The sequence below is a fragment of the Thermobia domestica genome, chromosome 1, assembly GCF_964235325.1.
Source record: "Thermobia domestica chromosome 1, izTheDome1.hap1.1, whole genome shotgun sequence".
Classification (NCBI taxonomy): Eukaryota; Metazoa; Arthropoda; class Insecta; order Zygentoma; family Lepismatidae; genus Thermobia; species Thermobia domestica.
Window position 1 is genome coordinate 25,195,112 of NC_137454.1, and position 17,559 is coordinate 25,212,670.

A 17,559-nucleotide genomic window follows, 5' to 3' on the forward strand; every position below is an offset into this window, starting at 1 on the left:
GTGACCCCTGTTTCAACTGGATTCCATTGCAAGGGATTTGGTCAGTGACATTTCGTAGCAGGTTTCTGATCACTCAACAAGATAGAAAATCTGTGCAAAAATAGAATTTCCGTCCTAGCAGGGGCAATTTTGTTAAAAAAAATCATCGATAAATGAGTTATATTTCCATGTTCACTTACAAATTATGGTCTTCTTTGCAGCAGATACCATTGAATGTGCATTAGAAGAAAAACAGATGCTATAAAATATGCAGTGTCTCGTAAAATACGATAAATATGCATTTGCCTAAGAAACATGGAAAATGCATAACTATTCGAAGATTATTTGTTACCTAGCTCACTGAAATTTAAATATTTTGCTACGAAAAATAATGGTTCTTGAAATAAACATATTTATTTACTCCTTCATTTTTCTGATAGATTGAGATTGATTTCACACATAAATACAAAGTATTACGTCTCTTAGAGAAGTGGCCAAACATGAACACAAAAGTGGAGGAAATTTTGGTAAAGAAACCTAGTAGTTTGCCAGAGACACTATATTTAACAACAGTACTGAAAAGAGAAAATCTTAATTCAGGTTAGTGTTGATATTCTTTCCCCATAAGGAGAATGTGTTTGCCTTTGCTTCGTTTTCAGCAAATAAATGTAATATATTGTTGTAATAGCAGAATTGCAGGAATACAAATTGATTTATTTCAGTGTGTATGATACAATAGTGTTAATTACTGTTATTAATATTATATTCTGTGCTGCGTCATTTGGGTAAGTCGAAGTGTAGAGAATATAGAATATTCACTGGCTGTACAGAAGATTCCATTCTGGCATTTGTGAGGTGTGACTGAAATATTCCACGTTAATCTTTAGATATCCATATCATCACAGTAGTGCAAGAGGGATTTAAAACTCCAGTGGCGGCTCTTGAGGGAAGTCACATCGGAAAGAATTACCATTTTATCACTACCGTCTAATAGAAGAAAACTCAATGTATCTTACTAATCTTTGTATAATACGCTAACAATGAAATGTTTATCAACTTCCTTAGTTTATACCAATAAAACGTTTATTTTTAACATTGTGACTTTCCTCGAGAACTACCATTGCTCAGTTGTTTCTTTTATTGTGGCTTATTTGAATTTAATGTTATTTATCGATAGAAGGTTCGATTTCTTCATCTCCTACTCAAAAGCCTAGGACAAAGTTTGTTTCTCTTTATACTAAGCTGCAGTCTATCTTGAAGGAAGTCACATCAGTTTAGTTTTATTTGAAATTATTTCCACCCTCTTTGGTATCTTCGTAAATAGCTTTCTGTCGCCGATGCTTTTCTTGTTTTCTTCTTTCTTGTTATAAGACATTCTTAAAATATCAAAAAGGGACTACGGTTGATCAGTATTAGAGCGTTCATCTGTGGTGCGTGGGGCCCTTGTTCCGATACCAGTACGCGCCTATTGAAAATTGTGGTGGACTAACACTGTGTGAAGAGGTTTTCTCGGGGTTATTCTATTTCCCTCCACTTTCTTCATTCCCCCTCTTCATTCATTTCCATAATCGATGTCTGCTTTAGCCTATACGCAGTTCCATGGAACGTAAAACTCAGATTTCATTTCTTTTGAAATATCAAAATAATTTTAAAAAAACTACACTTTGCGCCATCAAGAGCAGTATCTCTATCCTTCGTGATTCTGGAACTCAATGAATAATTAACACTTCTGACCAGAGTATATACACTTATTTATTAAAACTAAAATACAATGTAACAGTTTCTATAATATAAATGTCTATGCTCTGAAGATCTCTTTCAGTTAGTGTTTGATGAAGACAACGTTAAGTTAATTTAGTTTTTAATAAATAAGTGTATATACACTGGTCAGAAATGTTTATTATTCCAAGAGCAGTATGTAATTTTTATTTAGAATGTATCTAATAGCGTGGATTAGCAAGTATGTACATTTTTGGTATAGAGTTTGCTATTTCCCACCATAGTTTCTCAAGGTAGTACCTTCAGCGGGAGAAGCTCAGTTACAGTAGTTCAAGGTAGCACTTTTCCCATGGTAACTCAACTGTTAAGAAAGTAAATGCAAGACCTCAGGACATGTTTTATAGGTCATTGACTTATTATTGATTACAAAACAGGTTACGAGTCAATCCTTTTTAGCTGAGCAGTGTTAAACTGTCATAGTTCTAGTTTAAAATGGAAAATAACTGGGTCTTTTAGGGTCAGAAGGGCATGCTTTGTCTTGGAAATGGAGCAGGCAATCGTGACATTGCTTCAGTGACTTGACCCAGGTGTTTTTTTATGTAGTTACCATGCTTTGTACCCCTGGAATAATTGCCTTGACGAGCATGGTGACATATGTTCAAAATATATATTTACAGTGTCTTACTACTTGTGAATATGCCTTGGAAATAAAGTTTATTCGTGGGAAGTCTTCGCTTTCTTTTTATTAGCATGATGACACATACTACCGAGTAATTTATGGTTTAAAATAGTGACACAGTGGCTGTAAATTTGATTATGTAACGTAACAAGTATTTCCAAGGAGATGCCTTATACTAAAAGAGAACGATAATGAATATTTCACAGTTTATTTTCTTAAGTTTGAAAGGGATGCTGAATGCTTATTCTTTTCTTCCAGATACAAGAAGCACAGTCCTTTTTACTTTATTGAGAAGACATTTTCCTGTAGTAACATCAACTGCGAAGAAGAAAGACACAGCTGGAACGTGGAGACCCACAAAATACGAAATCCAACAAAGATTCTCCTTTTTTCACGTAAAGGTAAAACTAATAATATTTACTTTCATATATGAAATTACAAATTTGTATAATTAGCTAGTTTCCAGGCCTTGAAAAGTAAGAAGTGGGAAAATGTATTTCAACTCTGCTTCATCTGAACAAAAAATTCTAGGTTTAACACAGATAAAGAAAATTTGGATAAGGATGGGATGGTATCATCTAATTTTATCAATAAGAAATAGTCTAAGTAATGAGTTAATATTTTTATTTCAATAAATGTACATAGTTATATTACTGGCGTGTACAAACCAATTATTCACTCCTTATTTGATATAAAACTTGGAAAAATCTTTTATTTTACTGTTCCAAAAAAATGGACCATGTGGTCTTATATTCATAATAACGAGCCACAGAGCCCCGTTGAAGGAATCCTGATAGTGATTCCGAAATATCGGTGAAGATATTAACACTAGGAGGCGAGTATTTTAATAACTAAAATATAGCATCCTTAACTGTACTTCCTTACTATAACCGGAGGTGGGGAAAATTTACTACTTCCGGTTTTAATATTAATCTACGTAGAGCAAACACTTAGGTATGTCGAGAAGCAGCTTTACACAATCAATTTAGTATTGCAAGAATAAGTTCCCATTTTTTATCTTGAAACCCTATTCAAACCGGAAGTTGCAAAGATCAACCACTTCCGGTTTTAACGTTGATCGCTATAGAATTGAAACGGTAATAGATGGCAGGAAGCGGTTTTCTGCAATAAATTTAGCGTCTCAATAGTATTTTCTATTTCTAATATATACGAAGAAAAGGAGAGGTAGAAATCTACAATAATTTTCGATTGTAATATTGAAAAAAAATATTATAGCATACAAACCAAACTCCTTCACGTGGTGTACACGTGGCAGTACTACTTGTTTGTACATACAATATATCCCATCAATAGGTAATTTAAGAAATTATAAGACACTATTCATAAATTGTGTAGTTTGTCACGAATTATAAATAACAGCAAGAACAAATCTAATATTACTAATTACAATTGCACAGTTATTTTTTTAATTGCTAGTTTATATATACGGTGAGTCACTTATAATATTCAACCTTAAAACGGAAAACCAAAAGAGTGAGAGAAGCGAAACTGTGACAAAGCAACTAGAAGATAAGGTTACACACATATTAAGCATCAACACCCGGAGAACAGTCTTGCTAGTGTAATATAAAGTTAGGTTTTTCAGAAAGCAAATTGCATACCATCTTATTACAAATTGCAAATCTACGCTTAAAGAGAAAACAAACAATACCACAATTGATGTTCAGTGGTGGAAACTAACAACCCTAGTTTCCCAAACATGAAAAGAAAAAGGGGGCGCGGTTGCTCAGCGGTAGAGCGTTCACCTCCGGTGCTTAGGGTCCCCTGGTTCGATCCCACCTCGCGCCGTGTGGACTTTGTGGTGGACAAACGTCGTACTCATAGGTTTTCTCGGGGTTCTCCCGTTTCCTCCCACTTTCTTCATTCCACCATTTCATTCATTTCTCATCATCACCATCTCGTTTAGCCTAACTGGCATAAACGTAGGACGTAAAACTTTTAAGATTTCATTTTCATGGAAAGAAGAAAAAACTTGGAAGGCTTCTACAATAGAAATGATACGAGGCAAGCTTATCGAATGTACCTTAGTGTCAAACAGTACACTCAATACTTGACATATTGATACGTACAAAATTGTAACAAATTAAAAATTGAACTTTTTAAAAATGTTCTTTTTGAAAATTATCTCTCGAACGGTTTGAGATATCAAAGAACAATAAAGTTATTATGGTTTTAATGTTTTTCGAAAGCAATGTACGTAATTAAATGTGATAGTTACATATTAAACTTTCCAAAATAAAGCCTTTGAAAAGTCAAATTTTCAGTTTGTTATAATTTTGTTCCTTTCTCTTCGAAATACGTCAAATCTTCATGGTAGTATTTTACCAAAAGGTACATTCGATATGCCTTGCCCCGTCTGTCTTATTTGCGTTATTACTATTGTAAAAACCTTCAAATTTTGTTACTTTTTCATGTTTGCTATATTGTAGTATTGTTGGTTTGCAACATTGAACAATAAGTTTGGCATTGTTTGTTTTCTCTTTAAATGCAGATTGTAAATTTGTAATAACCTAATGTGGTGTTATTTAAAAAAAACTAATTTTATATGGGGTTGACATCACTGTTCACTGGATGTTGATGCCTAATACAGATTAATGTGTCCCCCTCCCCCTACTTGCATCCTACGAAGTTTCGCTCTTCCTCTCTTTTGGTCTTCCCGTTGTAATCATTGGAGTTTATAAATGACGCATCATATATATATATATATATATATATATATATATTGTACAGCGTGTGAATGAACTAGACCACAAACTGTAACAAGTGATTCCTCACATTATAATTTAAAAAATGAATCTGCGGTTAAAAGTGCATAGTTTCGAAGTTAAGACTGCCGAAGAAGTGACCAGATTAACACTAAAGGTCCATAGCTCCATTAGTATGTGCCCTATCCAAATATCCATTTTTGAGAATTCTCCAGTTGTTGCATAACGATTTTTAGACAGGCAGTTTGGGAGTACTCATAAAATTTTAACTAGTCCCAAACTGCTTCTCTAAAAATTGTCGCACAAGTACCGGAGGATTCTGAAACAGATATTCGGATCCAATTGAAATATGCTCCATAGGAGTGGAGCTGCGGAACTTTGAAGTTAATTTTTTTCGCGTTTTCGGTAGCTTATAACTCCGAAACTATGCTCTTTCGACCACACTTACTTTCATGTGAGGAGTCACCTGTTCATTAACACTTATATATATATATATATATATATATATATATATATATATATATATATATATATATATATATGGTGTCTCAAAATTCCCCTGACATAGGGTAACACTGTTATTATCAGAGTTACAACAAAATGTACAACGTAATCGTTGAGCCCTAGTTCAAATAAGTGAGTTGCACACGTATTAAATAAGCACAAAAACTGCAAATGTTGCTTATTCGAATGTATTTATTGTATAGTTATATCTAGGCTGTTTACAGCCATCATACCACAATATGTTATATCGTTGCTATCGTTACAGAATCAACATTCTAAAATACAAAATATTTATATAGTTAAAATATATATAACTTCTTCTTCTAACCTATATAAAATAATTAAATAGTTGGCTAGTTTATAACACCTTTGATTAAAATATCTAAATGGTGCAGGTAAAGAATAATTCATGCATGCCGAATAATACATGCTGTTCGTTCTAAATGTAAGAGTAAAAACCATCTACAAATATGATGTTTTCACTCTAAAGTGAAGGATTTTTTTTTAAACGAAAATGCAACGTTGGCATTAACCTAGACCCACAACATAAGTGAATGAATTTACTGTTTGAAAGGGGGGCTCTCCGTCGACATGTTAGCGTAAAAGACAGTAACTTCATTCACTTATGTTGTGGGTCCAGGTAAATGGCAACGTTGAAGTTTCGTTTAACGTTGGGTGCATAAAGAGTGTACAGCCCAAACGGCTCGTCCCATTTAAAAGATCTTTCCACTGTAGATTGAAAATATCATATTTGGAGATAGTTTTCCCTCTTACGTTTTGTTAAAACTGATAATAACAGTGTTACCCTATGTCTGTAACACTGTTATATAATATATAATATATAAAAGATAGTTTTTACGAAGAAGTGGAACGGATATTTGACCAACTCCCGCGATATCATATGAAGATTCTATTAGGGGATTTCAATGCGAAGGTAGGACGAGAGGATATTTTCAAACCGATTATAGGGAACGAAAGTTTGCATAAGGAAAGTAATGACAACGGTGTTAGACTCGTGAACTTTGCAACATCCAAAAACCTAATCGTGAAGAGTACAAAATTCCCACATCGCGACATTCATAAATACACTTGGACATCACCAGACGGAAAAACACATAATCAAATTGATCACGTTTTAGTAGATAGAAGAAGACAATCTAGCATAATTGACGTCCGGTCGTTTAGAGGGGCTGATTGTGACACTGATCACTACCTGGTAGCAGCGATAATACGGGAGAGATTATCGTTGAATAAAGGTAATACTCAATGTCCGAAAACGGAGAGATTTAATTTAAAGAAATTAGAAGAGAGCCAGGTAAGAGAGGAATACCAGATTGAAGTTTCGAATAGATTCTCGGTTTTAGAAGACTCGGAGTGCACTAGTGTTGAGGATACTTGGATTGAAATTAGAGATAGCATTAAAAGTTCAGCAATAGAAAAACTGGGACACGCGCAAATACGTAGGAACAAACCATGGTTCGACCAAGAATGCATTAAACTAGTAGAGAAGAGAAAACAGGCAAAATTACGGTGGCTACAAAATCCGAATGAAATAACTACACAAAATTTCGCAGATATCAGGCGGGAAACTTCCAAAACTTTTAGAACAAAGAAACGGGATTTTTTGAAAGCTAAAATTAAGGAACTTGAAGATAATAGTAAAAATAAAAATATTCGGGACATGTATAAGGGGATCAGCGAATTTAAGAAAGGCTATCAACCTCGTGCTTATATATTAAAGAAATCTGACGGAACAGTTCTCACTGATACGGATAGCCTCTTAAATAGATGGAAAGATTTCTTTGACGATTTGCTGAACACGCAGCCAAAAACTAATGTGCGTGGAGAAAAGGAGATACACACCGCAGAACCGTATATTCCAGAACCCAATCGAATAGAAGTGGAAGCCGCTATAAAGAAATTAAAGAAACACAAATCTCCGGGTGTAGATGAAATTCCGGCTGAGTTAATTTTAGCTGGAGGCGAAAAATTGTGGAACAAGATACACAAACTCATTCTCCTTATCTGGAACAAGGAAGAATTGCCACAAGAGTGGAAAGAGTCAATCATTGTTCCAATTCACAAGAAAGGCGACAAAACTGACTGTAATAATTATCGAGGCATTTCTCTTCTGTCAACATCCTATAAAATCCTTTCAAATATTCTGTTAGCAAGATTGACCCCATACGCAGATGAAATTATTGGAGATTATCAGTGCGGATTTAGACGAAATCGATCAACTATCGACCAAATATTTACCATTCGCCAAATACTCGAAAAGAAGTGGGAATACAATACCCCGGTACATCAACTATTTATTGATTTTAGAAAGGCTTACGACTCGGTTAGGAGAGAAACATTATACAACGTTCTTACAGAGCTTGGAATACCGAGAAAGCTAATTAGATTAATTAAGATATGTTTAAGTGAATCCCAAAGTAAAGTCCGGGTAGGAAAATTTTTGTCCACGAGCTTCCACGTCGAAAATGGCCTGAAACAAGGAGATGCGTTGTCGCCATTATTATTTAACTTTGTGCTGGAATACGCCATAAGGAAAATCAAAGATAGCAACCAGGGCCTAGAGTTGAACGGCATTCACCAGGTTATGGCATATGCTGATGATGTAAATTTAATAGGGGATGATAGGAGAACAGTAGAAATAAATGCAGAGATATTATTAAACGCTTGCAGGGACATGGGTTTAGAAGTAAATGCAGAGAAAACTAAATACATGGAAGTGCGTCGGGACCGTAATACGGCGAATTGTGGAGGCGTTAAAATATTAAATAATACTTTTGATAAAGTGGATACTTTCAAATATTTAGGATCAATATTAACAGACGAAAATCATATTCACGAAGAAATTAAATGTCGACTAAAAGCAGGGAATTCGTGTTACTATTCGGTTCAAAATCTCTTGTCGTCGCGAATTCTGTCGAGGAATTTGAAGCTTAAAATATATAAAACGATAATCATGCCTGTTGTTCTGTATGGTTGCGAAACATGGTCGCTTACTCTGAGGGAAGAACATAGACTGAAAGTATTTGAGAACAGGATCCTGAGAAGAATATTCGGACCCAAGAGGAACGAGAATGGGGAATGGCGGAAGCTTCATAACGAGGAACTACATAGTTTATACGGTTTACCCAACATTGTTAGGGTCGTCAAGTCTAGGAGGCTTAGGTGGGCAGGTCATGTAGCTAGAATGGAAGAAAGTAGAAACGCTTTCAAAGTCTTGACTGGTAGACCCATAGGAAAACGACCATTAGGAAGGCCTAGGCGCAGATGGGAGGATAATATTAAGATGGATCTCGCAGAGATAGGAATACAAAGTAGAAACTGGGTCCAATTAGCTAAGGATAGAAGTCAGTGGAGAGCTTTTGTGAGCGCGGCACTGAACCTCCGGGTTCCATAGGCCATAGAGTTAGTTAGTTAGTTAGTTAGTTAGTTACCCTATGTCAGGGGACTTTCGAGACACTCTACATTATATATATATATATATATATATATATATATATATATATATATATATATATATATATATATATGTGTGTGTGTGTGTGTGTGTGTGTGTGTGAGTTTATAGCTTTAAGATTGGTTTTGACTTCGTTTACAATTTATGGACAATTTCTTATTGAGTATATTTGGTTTCAGGCTATAGATGAGTTGCTGCCTGAGCGGAAGGACATAGAAGATGAGAATATTCTCAAAGGATAAATGTAAAGGCTACAATTTTTGTAATACATTTTCCTTCAGAATATCCATCTATCCACAACCAAAAAGTTTCTTATGTAATCGACAATGTTCTGATCATGCACTCTTGTTTATCTGGCCTGCTATTCAAGGTTGGTTTTAAAAAGAATCAAATTTGCATAACATCTTTTCCAATTGTTCTTTCATAAACTTCTACATCAAATCTTGGAAAGGATGATCATTGGTTGATCCTTCATAAGTTTCTACATTAAAATTTGAAACAACGTGTACACCAATTCATAAGTCACAGCTGAAGCAACGGGTTTTGGAACATTTTCAACGAGGTTATGGTGAGAAACATTTGCAGTAAACACCTGTTAGGCTGTTCGTGTTTCTGGAGATGTTTTCTAAGCGACTTAATATTTAGAAAATCACGAAAGCAGTATTTTTCTCCGTCGATATTTGCTACAGGTTACAACTTGTGGAAAAAACGAAAGCGGAGAAGAAGATATTTAGGTCCTTTAAAGCTAACTTGCACAAGAATGGTGGTATTGTTGATATAGGGATGGTGTTGTTACTAGTATAACTTGTTAAAGAAAAGAAGTATAACTTGTTAATCCTTATTAAAAAGATTACTTTGTTTCAAGACAAATATATTTTGGATATATAATGTATACGTTACTTATATTAAGTTGTAATTTAATATAAAATATATTGTGTTGGTTATGAAAAAAATAAATACAATTAAATGAATTCTGATAAAGTCTGCTTTGTGCGTTCATTAGCCATTACTCACTATTCCAAAAGAACTAGGAATTACGATAAATAACAAATTATTGTTTTGATGTACACTAAAGGCAAAGTTTCCTCATGACATTTTGTTTAATAGCTTCTGATGGATCGTAGTAATTTTTATTCAAAGTATCTTAACAACTTCATATTTGCGTACTTTTATGTATGATATATATGAGACGATTTTTTTTTAAATTTTCGTTACTACGAGATTTCTGTTAACTTCCTCTGGAGGTTCCTGTTTGCTTAATCTGAGTTATCTTACAACATATTATGACAGGAATCCAACCTGGGTCTCTGACTTACCATGCAGAGTGCAAATTCCATCATATTCAAAGAATGAAAAATATGAAATAACTGGTTCGAGACTCGAACCCAGGTCTCAGAGAACAACCAAGTCTCCCGGTCTAGTCGTATACTTTTGTTATCCCTCGAATGTACTTGAATTTGTACCTATAGAAGGATTAGTCTGTTCTAAAGTAAGTTAGTTTTTCCATTATTATCTAAAAGCTCTATTATACTTATCTACAATCACTATAATAATACTCAATAATTTAAAGGGTTTGTTCTTTCAATGTAACGATACAGGAAAGGAAAAAGAATTATATCAGCATGTGGACATTTATATTTATACGAGAATAGATATCCCAGAAGTTTTCCAGTGTACAATCATGTACAAAACATCTTGAACATCCATTCCCTTTGTAACAACACCCTATATTATTAGTATTGGTATTGCACTAAACGAAGTCTATATTACTATAGTCCGCGTCACCCGAATTGGTGTGTGGCATCAGCCAATAAGCTCGCAGTGTGCTGTTACTAAGCCTTCAGGGAGGAATCATTCATAATTGATTTTATTCGTATTTGTGGACAATTAAGAATGATTAGATTCCTCCCTGAAGGCTTAGTAATAGCACACTATGAGCTTATTGGCTGATGCCACACGCCAGTTTGGATGAAGCGGACTATAGGCAGTATGGGTCTTTTAATGGGCTATTAACCAAAAATAAAAAGCATGAGTGCAAAAAAAAAATGAAGATAAGAAGGTAAGTGTAACTTGACTATATAGCTTATATTGAAACGCTTTCTTTGAATTTCAATTAAGCACGTTTTGAGTTAATTTAATCATATACATTTTGACAAGTTCTTATCGTCAGTAAGTGTTAAGGTCTCACACAATGGTATTTTTTCACTTTTTTGGTAAGAAAGAAACACTGATTTTAACAGTTCAGTAAAGAATTTGAATGATTGACGAACTTCCGCGTTCGTGGCCCTCTGCTCACATTTACAGCAAAATAATTCGTAGGTTAAGAATGAATTCTTTTAAATGCTGAGTCCATATTCTAAACGCTTTCTGAGTTCGAATTACTATAATAGCAGTTGCTTCCACTTTTAAATTTTTAAATTTTCAGTCTGTTGTTCGATTATATTATTGTACAATGATTTTCTTGTTTAAAAATCGCTGTTGCACTTTCAACTTTAATATTTGTTGGTAAGCCATCTAATTTTACATATAGTTTAGGAATGTATATACTATATACGAGGACGCAAACAGGAAGTCACGTGTTGTGTGACGTCGAAGTTGTACACTTCAAGCGGTTCATTCAAGTTATAAATCCTTAGTTGTGGTTTCTGTTAATGAAATATAATAGTGTTTCTTCTTTCTAACGATTGAAAAATTTACCATTATGTGAATTCGTGAATATAAATATTCATTAAAGTCACTTCTTTGTTTAACGTCACACGTATATGCTTCCAGGCAAATGAAAACTATGATGATAATAATGAACGACATGGTGGGATGAATCAGGTTTGGGGAAATGGTGAAATCACGAGCAAGGACACGTACATAGTGTTTATCCAATAAAAGGCCACTTCATGTGAGCTGTGATCACACCAGAAACCCTCGCTCTACCATTGAGCCACGGATGATGATAAAGAAATCATCGAAACGTATAGGGATAAATTAATAAAACGGTTGCTTAAGTGACGTTGGAAGGTTCATCAGATTATTAAATATGCATTCTATCAACTCATGTAGTCTGTACATTATTCTTACAGGTGCTGCTGTATAGTTTTACTATTGCTGTTCATTGTGCCAATTCCAGTACTGTTATAGTGACTGTTGCCGTACTCTGGACTTTACCTATATTGCACTGCATTGCTATTATGTAACACATTTAAGAAACAGGATGACGACACATACCACCATGGATCGTTACCATTTTAGATACAATCTGCCTATATGCAATATTGGTGTCGTTGTAGTCTGAGAGCTGCTGCACAAGATTGCATCTAAAATGCTAACTATCATTAAACTAGTTTAATACTTGTGCATAGTTGTGTGTGTCAACATCCTTCCTTAAGACATGTTACATAATAACAATCCCATGCAATATAAACCCGTCGAAAAAAAAACTCCGGACCTCATGCAATTTTGGCTGAGAAAATTATCTGGCTTGGTAGACAGCGTTGTTTGGTTTCGTCTTTATTGCTGGGAAGCGATCCAACAGTAAATAACAGAACCCACATATGCCTATGAGTAAATATTTCCATCTTCAAAATTAAACAACACTGTCTACCAAGTCAGATAATTTTCTTAGCCAAAATTGCATTAAGTTCGTAGGTTTTTTCGGCGCGTATAACCTCACAGTATGGCAGCACTCACTACACCCGTATTGCTAAGACAACATAACAGTATCGTTAGGGCAACAATAATAGTATGGCCATAACCATACCAGTATTGTTGCCTTAGCAATACTGGTATAGTTATTAACAAGATATGCATAGTACAGACAGCCTAAAACTATAGCTGCGATAACAATACCACATTTCTTGGACAACAATATTTATGGTAAGTGCAGCACAACAATATAGTTTTACTAACAACGCAGATATTTATACTGACCATAAAGTATAGTCGTGAAAGCATCAGGACACGTCACACCAACTATTTTAGCACTTCGAGTATGGTTACAACAACTATACAAGTTGGTGTCACAACACATATTGTATGGTAGGGACAAACACAATACATTTTTGGATAGTTCCGATGACCATATCATATAGTATTTCCAACTATATAGCAGCTGTATGGTTGCAAGTACAATAATTGGCATAGTTGTTAATATCATAAATATGTCTAGGACAACCATAATTATTGTTGACCCAGCTAAATTTTTTTAACAATATAATATTGTACTCCCAGTCATAATTCTTGCTGGCGCTATATTAACAATACTGTATAGTTACATTCAACCATAATTATGGTTGAATATAACAATACCGTTTTTAGAGTGAACCAATAACCGACAGAAGGGTAAAAATTTCCTAGGAAATTATTACATTTTACCAGTGGCGGCGGTTGGACGTTAAAAGTGGGTGGCAAGACATGATGTAAATATTTGATATCAATGTTAGGTTTCCTGGTTGCTTATAACACTTTGTTTGACGAAATGTTGTATAACTATTAGGATACGGTATGTTTCAGTTAAAATACCGTATATCTAGAGCAACGCAAGTAGGTACTATAACCCTTTGTACTTATAAACAACGAAGATGTAAGAAGAGATTTGACTCCTTGTTTATGAACATCTTAAATTTCTGTCTGGAAAATTGTGTGATCAGATTATTTAATAACAAATTTCCAAAACAAGAAAATTGAAAGGATAATATTAATCATAGCAATGAATAATGAGGCTTGTTTTGCAAAAGTTATATTGAAACTGGAAATTAATGAACAACTTATATTTTTAATTCCACGCATGCTACTATATGTGTTATTACTCTTAGAATGACAGTGAATACTATAAGCTTATGCTACGATATTTAAAGAAATACTTTTGCAGCTTCCTGAAACATGTTCGCTGCTATTAAGTACAGTTTTCACTTTCTTGGAATATATCAAAACTCAGCAATACTTAGAGTCACTCCATATTTCAGTTATACAAAATAATCATAAAACCTAGAATTATGCTGAATTCACTAAATTTAATTGTATATACAAAACTGTATATGTACACCCCTAAACTCGTATATTACACTGCAAAATTAATATTACTTACTGAGCTCCTTCGTAGCTAACCGGTTAGCGTACACGCCTTAGCTCAATTCCCAGGGGGAGCTCATGTGGTTCGGACTTTACGTTGATCATTAAGCTCACGTCTCATATAACTTCGCTGCTGAACAGGATGTTAAACTGAAAAAAAAATCCAATCAAAATATTCCTCATTATTAGAAAGAAGAAAATACATTTTAGGAACTGTCGATTTTTGTGCAATTAAAGAATAACTTGTGAAGGACTTCTTTTCTTGCAAAATGTTATCTCAATTAGTTCCAGAGCGGCTGACTAACATATCGAGCCCTTGCAAGAAGAAATGAAAGTACGCTCGAATTGTGGCGCTCCAATAGATTAATTTTGGGGCCATTTTTAGTGGCAGTTCAAACGCAATTCCTGTAGCTTTCTTAATTAAACGGGAAGACAACCAATACGTACGACATGGAACGACAAATATTTTATGGCACCATTTTTATTCTATATGAACCATTAATACATACAAAACTTTATATTTCCAAATGAAATAATATACATTAATCGGTAATTTCAGAAAAGTGGGGGGCAACTGCCCCCCTTTGCCCCCCCCTAATCGCCGCCCATGCCCCCTACCAAATCTTCGGATTTAAAGCCATCTTGCCCAAAGTGAATCTGTATGTTAAGAGATACTATGGAGTGGTATCAATTTATAATGTAACATTTGAGTTTGGCTTTGAAGTAACCAGTAACCGACAGGAGGGTAAAAATTTCCTAGGAGATTTTTACTCCCCTACCAAATCGTCGGATTTAAAACCAATCTTGCCCAAAGTGACTCTGTATGTTAAGAGATACTACGGAGTGGTATAAATTTATAATGTAACATTTGGGTTTGTCTTTGAAGTAACTAAGAACCGACAGGGACGTAATAATTTCCTAGGAAATTTTTACCCCTCTACCAAATCTTCGGATTTAAAGCCATCTTGCCCAAAGTGACTGTGTCTGTTAAGATATACTACGGAGTGTCACATTAATGTAATTTTATTAGGAAATTTTTACCCCTCTACCAAATCTTCGAATTTAAAGCCATCTTGCCCAAAGTGAGTGCATACACTGAGAGATCACATTCAATGATATGAATTTTTAATGTGACTTCTGACTTTGCCTTTGAAATTGCCGGAAACCGAGAAGGGGGTAATGATTTCCATGGGGTAAAAGTTTCCAGGGGTAAAAATTCCCTGTGACACCGGCATTCCCCACAGGACATAAAATATGACATTATTATTGCTTTACAACTTTAAAATCAGACTGGCAACATTGAAAACTGTTTACAGGGGATAATCGTGGATGGATCATCCCTTGTAAATAGTTTCCAATGTTACCAGTCGGATTTTAAAGTTGTACAGCAAAAATAATGTCATATTTTATGTCCCCTGTGGGAGACGTCGGGACCGACATGGTTAAAGAAATCTACTTGGTAAACAATACCCTCAAATGTCTGGTCACTAATGTCAGGAATGAAATTCTTTGTGTTTTTCCATAATTCATTCAAATCTGGAATATGCTACCATCAATCTTAGGTCCGATTCCACATTAAGACGATTTTGCTTTAAGTTTTTAATACTGCAAAGAGCAGAAAAGGTCTACTCACATAAGTAGTACGGAAAGGCATCATATGTTATACTTTTTTAGACAACTCTTCATACTCACAGCGCACACGCAAGCAAAATCTACAAAGTTCGATTTCTTCGAAAACTTTTTTACGTGAAATATTGCAGGGTAATTCCAACGGCAGTTCTTGTTCTGTATTAGAGAGATTCATACACATGGATTTTCAATCCAACCATTACCAGGTTATGGGACAGGGAAAAATTCCCGAAAACTTGAAGCTAGTGCTTTCAAGTTTCCTATAAATCTTTTGTGCATTTCAGCAGAGTTTTTCACCTGAAGAATCAATTAAGTCCATGAACACTGGAGATGATGAATAGTTATTGTTTTGTTCTCCTACTGCCCACAGTTGCAGTTTCTTAATCTTAAAAATTCTTCTTGCATAACAGCTAAGAGTTAAATTTTATTACATCATATTTCAGATTTTAGGTGTCGCGGACCCCACTTTAACAACCACTGCCCCAAAATATCCATACGACGCTATGTAACATTTATTGTGTCCACAAGAGTCATTTATGAACCGGAGAGGACAATTGACCGTCTGAGTTTCAGAAACACATGCTATTTTATAGGAAATTGTATACTAATATACTAACAAGAAAAACGTGAAACTCTTATGTCGGTGTGGTACGGCAGCTCAGTCGTGGAGCAATCAACTCTACGCGGTTTGATTCACGGCCACGTAAGTTTGTGGTGCACAAAGTAGTATCCATAGCTTTTCTCGAGGTACTCCAGCTTCCTCTTATATTCCCATTCCATCCTCATTCACTTGTCTTAATAATCCGTCTCAATTATGGTAAAGGACACAACCGTGGGATGTTAAACTGAAAGATTTCATTTCTTTATATCGGCAGACAACCTCTCAACACCCCCCTTCCTCCTGGGAAAGTCTGCAATGACACTACTGATTGTGTTATATGGTATGTGTTTTAAAATACTGTAGACATGTTGTTGCATAATTTTGAATACATAATTCAACTCATTTTACTAAAAGTATTGTTTTCATTTGTAGTTCTAAATGCAATTGGAGGTCCTCTTCAACCTATACTTGCTGTCGTAAAAAAAATCCGCCTTATTTATTCCATTTATTGGAATGTACCTTTGGTTGGTTGGCAATATCTTTGTGAGGAGATGCAACTCAGAGGCTGAAAGGGAAAAATTAAACAACAAAGTTGCACTACGAATCCATAGAGACAGAGTAAGTATTCGTTCTTTCGGAATCAACATTGAAATTTGGGTAAACGGAAGAATATCAGATAAACCTCAAACCATGATGTTGTTGAACACAAGCGGTTATTTAACCTCGACATCCCATATTATAAACAAGCTTCTCTTCATCACAGAACTTAAAGTGGAACTGGTAGTGTGAAATGGCGTTGAAACTCAGAGCCTCCTCTGGTTTGACGGATGTCTTTATTATGGAGGTACACCCAACTCCATTGTGGTTATTGTGTGGGTATTGCTTGTGACTGTTTTGAGGCAAAATTTTTCTAAGTCAAACTTCAGATACCTTCGGGAAGCTGTAAACCAAAGATAGCAAGTTCCGACCAATGAACCAACCTACACAATCGGGAAAAAACGTTCACATGTATTTTTTAGTGTAATAAGTCGTGTTGAAACGTTATTAAGAATAAAAAAATTACCTTCATTGAAATACTAATGATACAGTATTTTGAAATTATGTATGCGTGTGAGCACATGCAGGTTTTGTTGTTTAGGGTTCAATACGTAAAGGAACATTAACAATTAAAAGAAAGATAACGAAC

The 17,559-nt window shown here is 34.8% G+C and overlaps 1 long non-coding RNA gene across 1 annotated transcript in view; it reads left to right on the forward strand.

Moving 5' to 3' along the window:
* Positions 1-10,016, forward strand: part of LOC145665977 (uncharacterized) — a 17,239-nt gene extending 7,223 nt beyond the window's left edge. Inside the window, exons 2-3 of the long non-coding RNA XR_014127681.1 lie at positions 2,636-2,778; positions 9,262-10,016. This is a non-coding gene — a long non-coding RNA (uncharacterized LOC145665977). The remainder of the gene's footprint in view (positions 1-2,635; positions 2,779-9,261) is intronic.
* The last annotated feature ends 7,543 nt before the right edge of the window (positions 10,017-17,559 follow it).